We start from the raw sequence: 9,165 nt of genomic DNA, 5'->3' as shown, positions 1-9,165 counted from the left end.
TTATTTCCCTTTTCTGTCCCCTCTATCACATTTGCTGTTGGTACCTAAATAAAGGTGTATTTGTTGTGATTAAACTGATGGTCCCCTGCCATTTGCCTTTTTGCACTTTTGGGATCAGTTAACGAACCATCATGACACCCCGCATGAGCAGATTGTTACAGACATAAACATCTGGTGTTTGTAGATTAATTTTCCTGACACCTGGGCACCCTTCCCTCTGCCCGTTTTCTGGCAGCAGGGTCTTAAAGAGACAGTAACCATTTTGGGCACAGATATATGTCGCAGTAGAGATGGACATGACACTCCAAGGTTCAAGTGGCAATAGTGATCTTTACGATTCACAGTTCATATTTATATGGTTTTCAAAAACCGCATAGTCGATCTCAATTGGCTGGTAACTTGTTGCCACCCAGTTCACTGGCCAATAGCTGCCTACGTATGTACTTGCCAAAGATTGGCCAGCATCTGTTCCTTGCAGTTAAGTCCTTCCACTTTTCAGTGCTTTCTTCCTTAAAGATGTTTATTTCCTTTTCTCACAGGTACAGGCTGATCAAGTCAAGGTCAAGGTTACTCGTATCTGTGAGGCTTTCAGGCCAGCTGTTAGCCTTCACAGATAGATATGGAATACAGTAACATTTTGGGTTACCCAGGACACAAGTCCACATCTTTCTTGTGCTGAGGACACCAGAGCTGTATGTGGTACTCCAGGTGGGGTCTCACAAGGGCAGAGTAGAGAGGGAGAATCACCTCCCTCGACCTGCTGGCCAGAGTTCTTTTGATGCAGCCCAAGATATGGCTGGCTTTCTGGGCTGCAAGCACACACTGGTGGCTCATGTCCAGCTTTTCATTCACAAGAACCCCCAAGTCCTTCTCCACAGGGCTGCTCCAAAGGAGTTCATCTCCCTGTCTGTACTAATGTCTGGGATTGCCTCAACCCCAGTGCAGCATCTTGCACTTAGACTTGTTGAACTTTGTGAGGTTCTCATGGGCCCACTTCTCAAGTTTAACCAGGTGCCTCTGGCTGGCATCCCTTCCTTCTGTTATGTGAGGTGCACCGCTCAGCTTCATGTCATCTGCAAACTTGCTGAGGGTGCACTCGATTCCATTGTTTATGTCATTGATCAAGGTATTAAAGAGCACCAGTCCCAAGACAGAGCCCTGAGGGACACCATTTATCACTGACTTCCACCTGGACATAGAACTATTGACCACAAGTCTCTGGCTGTAGATGCCCATTCCTCATTGTGAGACACAGGACTTTTATGGGTTAATGACTCAAAACATTCCATAGTCGGTGAAGGAACCAGGGTACTTTGTGGAGCTGTGTTTGGAGGTGAGGCACCCAAGCTTTTGAGTGTGTAATGGTCAAACCTCCAAGACAGAGGGTGAACATGGGCTATGGGTGAGATAAGAGAGGAACCTCCAGAGACAGGACGAAGCCTCTTGTCATGCTAAATTGCACTCCCTTATACAAATCACTGGGTTATAAAACTCCCTTCCTTTCCCCCCCAGGAAGGTCTGATGGGGCATCTGTGGCTCAAATGCCTGAGAGACAGCTGTCATGTCTTAGGTGTCATAAACAATCAAATACTTTCAAAGTGCCCCCAGACTAATTTCTGAGGCCTTTCACCAGAGGACTGAAAGCTCCCCGCCTGATGGGAGGTGCCTGAGTGTTCCCACCTAGCCTCAGTGTATTTCAACCCATTGGACTTTATGTTTTGTGGGCTTCACCCCCCCTCCACCCCTCCCCCCCCACCACTGTAACAGACCATCACTTTGACCAAAGGACATCTAAGCTGCAACAATCAAGATTCATCAAAGGTCAACAGTGTGATTATATTTTCACACTCTTATTCTCTTTCTCTTTCTTTTCCCTTATAAGTGTCTTTGGGTAATATTTTTATGCTTTCATATTGTTATAGATAATAATCATCATCATCATCATCAAAATGGCTACATACCTGCTTTCATTTGCAACCATATAAACCCTATAAAATAAACCCTATATACATATATTTACACACACATCAATCATCCAGTATTGTTTCACTCTAATCCACCACAAGGGATCTATTAACAAGAACCTGGGTTATTCTTGTCTCCTGGGATGGGTTATAACCTACATCCACCAAATAGTCCACCCTTCAAATCCATGTGTCTCCAATTTGGAAATAAGGATGTCATATGAGACTCTATTAAAGGTCTTACAGAAGTTTAGGTAGGTGACATCAGTCATTCTTACCTTGTTGACTGTTGCAGGCACTCCATCATAGAAGGCCACCAGACTGGTTAGGCACAATTTGTCCTTAGTAAGCCATGGTGGCTGTCTCAGATCACCTCATTCTCTTGCATGTGCCTTAACATTGCTTCCATGAGGGTCTGCTCCACGATCTTCCCAGGCACGGAGGTGAGATTCACCAGTCTGTAGTTCCCCAGTTCTTCCTTTCTACCCTTTCTAAAATGACTGATATTTCCCTTTTTCCAGTCACTGGAGACTTCGCCTGACCATCATGGCTTGATGGGTTTCTCCTTGAGCCAGGTCTTATGAGCTCTCTGAGAACCTATCACACCTGAGATAGCTCAGCTACCTCAAATGGCATAAAATTATCAGGATGGCTTCTGAGGTAGTGTTGGAAACAGAAATGTTTTAATAAAAGGCAAAATAGCAAAGCTCTTACAGAGAAAAACTGAGCCAGGGGCAAGAGGTTCTTGCTCCTGCTAAAACACTCCAAAAAAGTGATTATTTCCTTTGTTCTCTTCTTTTTCTAGTGAATTACCTAGGCAGGACCTTTTGGTCTCTGCCCAATCGGGTAGCCCCAGGTTTAAGATGATGTGGCAGGCACATTTCTCTCCCTCTCAGGATTTTTCATAAAGGTGCACAGAGAGAAATGAAAGAGAAAACAATTTCTATTTCTGCTCTTTGTTTTTCCTGTGTAATGTGTTTGAGAATTGTTTACCTGGAGTGAGTGCTTGATTGGATTCTGGTGAGGATTGTTTGAGCCTGATGGCAAATCCAATCCACCCGTGTCTGGACTCTCTAGAGAGGGTCACGAGTTGGGGAGAGTGAGAGATAGAGTCAGAGAAAGCAGTATGTAGTTTTAGTATCCTCCTTTCATATAGTATACTAATGTATTTTAGCATAGTTATAATAAAGAAATAATTCAGCCTTCTGAATTGAGTCAGACATCGTCATTTCTTCCCATTGGGTTTGCCTGCATTTACAATAAGGTGAAGTCCCAAAGGCCCTATGAGATGTCTTTTTACCAAATTGAGGAGAAACTTCTGGGCTTTTTGCCTTTTTAAGGAGACAAAGGATAATTTGATCACTGTCAACAGGGGGCACATTCCTACAATGGCTTTTAAATATGATGGAGAGTGGCTTGGCAAAAATATCATCCAGTTCCCTCAGGACCCTGGATGCATCTCATCAGGCCCTATAGAAAAGTGGTCTCAAACCATCCCTTCCCTTACAGTGGGAAGGACTTTGCTCCTCCAGCCCCCACCTGGAGGTTCAGGGACTTGAGAGAAGTGGGAAGACTGATTGCCAGTGAAGATTGATGCCAAGAACTCATTGAGTACCTCAGTCTTCTCCATATTTTTTGATACCAGTTCTCCCTTCTCATTTATCAGAGGGGGTATGTCGCTGTTGAGATGGTCACAACAAACAGAAAAACACCATGTATTAAAGAAGGCGTCTCTGTTTAATTTAGCAGCATGCTGTATTTTATACCTTCTCACAAAGTTTATATCTATTCATTGGCTACAATAGATCAACATAATGTTCATTGGTTCAAGGTGGTCTCCACCACTGTTTTCCGCCAAGGAGGGGACTGCAGGCCCCTCGTTTATCTTTTCTTCTCCTCCGTTTCCATGCTGACGACCTTGGTAGAACTCCATTTAGGGGCAAAGATGACTCTTATCAGCATCTCTTCTTCAACTAACTCTCTCTGGCTGACAGACCAGCTGTCAGCCCCTTCCACAGGGGTACACTTGCCTTGGCCTTTCTTCTCTGGGTTCTGTGGGAACCCAGGGTACCGGGAATATTTCTCTGTCTGCTCTGGGGTGTCCTGACCCCCAGGAAAACACTGACTTTGACCCTCATTCATGGAGAAAACTTCCAAAGTCTCAAGGTAAACTAGAAACCACAAAAGTGTGAAATAGATTGTAGAGATTGTAGAGAGTAGTGTAGTATGTCACATGGGTGAGAAATTTAAGTTTTAGGATTTTTAGTATGTTATAGATGAGTTCAAGATGGAGGATATAGGGTGTTGTCTCAAGTTCCTTTCTACTCTCTTCTTCCTCTTTCTTCTTGGGTTTAGGTGGTATCTTGTAATTGGGTAGAAAAATCTGCATTGCAGGTCTTTAGCAGTCAGTTATTGTGTTAGAAAGGAAAATAATTCAGGTGTCACTACTTAATTGGGTAGTTTAGTTTTTGATTAGACTTAAAAAGACCTTGCAGCATGAGGTTGTTGGCCATTTTTGTGTTGTTTTCATGCATGCAAGGTCTGGGCGCAGACAGTGTGCTGAAGTTTTGATAAGATAACAATAAACAGAAGCTGAAGACTGAAAAGGTCCAATGAGTCTCTTGTTCCTGACACAGAACTGCTACAGGAGGGTCTCCCCTGCCAGGGGAGCCCCCAGAGAGTTGCTCAACTTGGGGCTCGCGAACTCACAACCTCTGTACTTACAGATCCCCTTCTTGTGTCCTAGGGTGACGTTATGATGCTTGTATCCCCAGTCATCTGTTCTGTTTATGCTGGATATTATATTCTGTGCCTTCAAGACTGGCTCTGAGAGCGAAGGCGGGGAGAAGAAGCACAGAGTTTGTTATCAGGGACTGCACTCACTCCTTTACAGTCTGCTGGAACACAGAACTCCACTGTGTTGTCTGGGCATGGACGGGGCAGAACACAGCTCTCCTTTGCTTTTTAGTTAGTTTAGCTAGCTGAGGCAGTCCAAGTTTTCCCTGGACTGGTTTTCTTTCCCTTTTCTTGGAACTGTTCGAACCTGCTCTGGACTGGGACCCGGGGAAACACCAAGAGTTTGAACTTTGTGGCCTACTGGGGCCTACTGTGGGCAGCAGCTTTTCCCAGCACCAGAGGGACTGATAAGAGTGACCACTCCCAGGAGAGACTTTCTGAATTTGTCATCTCTTCAGAGCTATGAATGATTTTTGTCATCTGGTATTGTTAATTTTGTGTGCCAGGGAATGCTTTGCCTGTTTAAATAAACAGGGTTTTTTTTCCACTTCTTTCCAAGGAAATTTTCCCAAACCAGTTGGGGGGAGGGGCCATGTGGGTTGGCTTTCTGAGGGGGCCCCTTTTGGAGGTTTTCTCCCAAATTTGCCCTAATTCAGGACATCTTGTTATGCTTTCACATGTCTTTCCAAGTCCTGTTCTATCTGGCTTTCCTGACCCCTTTCCTACACATTGGAACCGTATCCCAATATTCTCCCCAGGTCACTGGTCTCTGCTTCCACTGGTTGTGCATTTCCTTCTTACTCCTCAGTTTGAAGAGCAGATCCTTGCTCAACCATGCTGGTTTCCAGCCTGCCCTGCTTGATTTCCTACACACTGGGATGGAGAGCTCTTGCACTCTAAGAAAAGTGGCCTTAAAGAGTTGCTAGCTCTGGTCATCAACTCTGTCCCTAAGGACAGTTACTATGGAAGGTCTCAGTTCAGTTGAAGAGAGAACAGAGAGTTCTCTCAGGCTTCGGTCTAGGAAAGTTTGGAGAAAGAATCAAAATAATTATTATCTCTGTTCATGTGTTGTGCCCACGTGGAATGTGTTCTGAAGATTGTTTACCCAAGGTGATTGCTTGATTGGATTCTGGTGATGGTGTTTGGATTCAATGACCAATCAGATCCACAGCTGTGTCAGGACTCTCGGGAGAGAGTCATGGGTTTTCTAGTTGGTAGTTGGTGAGAGCTCTTGCTACTGTAATATAGTGTAATAGAAGTATAATATAATCTACTATAAGATGATATAATAAAGCAATTGATTCTAGCCTTCTGAACCATGAAGTCAATGCTAATTATTACCCAGCTGGGGGCCTGCATCAACAAGTTACCATGGGGATATCATTCACCAACTCCTTAAACATCTGAGAGTTAGTTCTTCCAAAGTTCAGGGTCCTGGTTTCTCCTCACCAGACTCTTTGAGATCACAAACTCAACCAGGGCATGGTTGCTACATCTCAGTCTGACTCCAGTCTTAATTTCTCTGATGAGCTCATCTGCATTGGTGAGCACCAGGTCCAGTAATGTTTCTTCTCTGGTTGCTTTGTCTAAATATAAATGGCTTTCTTGTCAGTCTTAACAACTTAAGACAAGAAAGACAGTTTTACTACTGCCCTTTTTTAAATCCATCAGACACCATATATTGTGACAGACTTTCATACCTCTAAAGCAATATAGTGATTCATTGGTTGTACCACATAAGTCTATCATGTGAAAGAAAGCAAATGAAGGAAACAATACCTGGTCAATGCAGAAGTAAACCAATATAGTGAAATTAACTTTCAAATCACATCACTGTGTTTACTTTTCTAGTTTATATTTTCCCCTACTTTTCCCTTTATAATTCGAAGTAATTCAAAGAAGGTAACAATCTTCTTTTAATCCCTTCACTGTTGTGATGGGTTGACCTCAGCCAGCAGCCAAACATCCACCAAAAGAGCAATTCATTCCTTACTTCCCTGTTGAATTGCTCTGAGAAATGGTTCCGCCCCCCCCCCCCCCCCCCGAGGCCCCTATAGCTGTGACCATGTTAGTTTAACCCTTCCTTCCTTTTGTTGCCTTCAGGGGAAGGCAAGGCGACCTGGTTTCAAGGAACAGCACGGCAGCCCAGTCTCCCCTGGGCCACTCGGGCCAACGACACACGCAGGCACCAGTGTGGTGGACGGTCGAAAGCATTTATTATCTTATCTCATGGGTTTAAATAGTCTTGGGGGACTCTGCTACGTCAGGGGGGGTTGGTAGGGTCTCTAGGGTTAGTCAGGAGTGGAAAACTACTGGGTTAGGTGTGGTTACATTCTTTGGGGTAAATGGATAACATGTTGCAGGGTGAGAGGGGGAAGGGGTCTTTCTTTCCGTCACATCCCGAAATCTTCCGTTCGCCTGTCCCTATCTACTACACCTTTCTTGACTTAATTGGCTGAGAACCAACTATCTTTTCCTGAGCAGGACTCTAGATAAGGCTCTGCTCTTCCTTGTTCGCTCTCTTTCCCTCTTCCTCCCCTCCCCCGGAATAAATGTCTTGGACTACATTGGGGGTTAGAGTCTCTTTTGGAATCTTTTGCCAATGCCCCTGAAATATTTCCCCCAAAGCCCTCTCAGATCTGGGCTAGTCTAGTAACTCCGGAGGGCTGCGGGGGTAGGTATTTCACTTCCCAACAGCAGGCAGATGTCCAGCCACTTCCTGGGAAACAGAACCACTGTACATGTAGTTGTTGCTTGGAAAGACAAATACCACAACCATGAACATTGCCCCTTCCTCCTCCTTTCCCTGAGCTTTTATTATTGGGCACAACATCATATGGAATGGAATATCAATTTGATCAGTTCTGGTCAGAGATCCTGGCTATTTCCCCTACTAACCTCTGGCCCATCCCTAGCCTAGCCAGGGCAGGGGGAAGAGAAAAAACTTGAGACTGTGGGAGCACTGTTCAGCTGTAGCCAAAACATTGGTGTTTTATCAACATTGGTTTTGGCACAAATGCAAAGCACAGCATTGTACATGCTGTTATGAAGGAAGCTCACCCAGTCCAACTGTGTTCCTTTTGTTTGATGTCTTATTCAAACTTTTTAATGATCAAAAACATCCTGCTTCCTTTATGTTTGTATTTCCTTTTATATCTTATACCATCAACAATGCCAAATATAAAGCTTATTTTCCTCCAACAAACCCCTTTCATCTACCTTCTTTACCTGAAATGCCTTCCCAGAATGTACCTGTAAAGCCACTATCCATTTGCAGTGGTTTAGGAATGGTACTCCCCAATTCGTGAAAAACACCAATCACTTGTTTTTTAAAATCTTAAAATTTATTAGTAATAAAATAGTTATAAAAATAGTAATAAAATTAGAGTAATAAAATTTTGGACAATGAGGATTAGGACACTACGAGACAATAAAAAGCAAAGAATTACAGATGTCCGGATGTTTTTGGGCACTAAGCTGCCAAAACCATGCCTTGTGAACAAAGGAATAACCCTTAAAAGCAATAGCCTGTTGCATATTCATATATCTCATACATGATGCATAAATTCCTTGAAAATTAAGAATTTTTCTGTTTTTTGTCAACTTCTTCCCCTTAATCCTGGTGGTTCCATAAAGGCGGAGAGAAAGTGGAAGAATGTTTGTCTTTTCCTGTCGGAACTCAAAATGTCCCTCAGACAATTTTGGATGTTCCGGGTCCAGGTCAGAAGTATTTGAGACCCTGGCAGGCAGCTGGAAACAGCTTTGATTTTGGATTTGAACCATGGAACGATTTACCAACCTTGCAGGAAGAACAAGAAGTCACAAAAATTTCGATATTATAGTAGAAGTAGTCACAAAGTAAAGGGAAGAATTTTTGAGCGCTGTACAGGGGGGTTTTAGGTCTTGTACATGGGGGTCAGAAGTTTTAAGATGGAGGGATTTGGGCCTGCCATGTCCTCCCTCTTTCTTCTTCCTTACCTCCATGTTCTTGGTGATGTTGGCACTCATAGATTGGTTTAGAGTAGAAAGGCATCATTTAATATAGGTAATAGGCATTGGGGAAAAACTATAAACATTTAACACATAATGTATCATATAAAAGATAGCACCAGCCCTGGGTGGGGGAGAGAAGAAGAAGACGGGAGTCAGAGAGGATGTCAGGGGGTGTGTGTGCCTTTGCCTGAGCAGCTGAGCAGACCACAGCAGCTCAAGAAGAAAATCTTTTAGACAACATGCAATAAACTACCTTGAGACCAGACAACAGAAGACTACTGAGTCTTTCTTTGAAAGCACGGGTTGGAGGAGAGACTTTTCCACCACACGGAGCCACCCATGACCTAGAGGTGAGCTCGCATCTGGTGTCCCTTGGTGGGCGAACAAAAAGGGCAGAGGCAAGAAGCCAATCCATCAAGCAACCTCCAATCTCCACCGGAAAAGGGCACACGCACACACTCTCCAAGGACTC

At 43.9% G+C, this 9,165-nt stretch overlaps 1 pseudogene; it reads right to left on the bottom strand.

Annotated features, from left to right (window-relative positions):
• Positions 1-2,119: 2,119 nt before the first annotated feature.
• Positions 2,120-7,609, bottom strand: LOC146763034 (uncharacterized; annotated as a pseudogene).
• Positions 7,610-9,165: the final 1,556 nt, after the last annotated feature.

Source organism: Lonchura striata, chromosome W, assembly GCF_050655825.1.
Source record: "Lonchura striata isolate lonStrDom1 chromosome W, ASM5065582v1, whole genome shotgun sequence".
In the NCBI taxonomy this organism is placed as follows: domain Eukaryota; kingdom Metazoa; phylum Chordata; class Aves; order Passeriformes; family Estrildidae; genus Lonchura; species Lonchura striata.
This window is presented reverse-complemented; position numbering and strand designations above follow the sequence as displayed.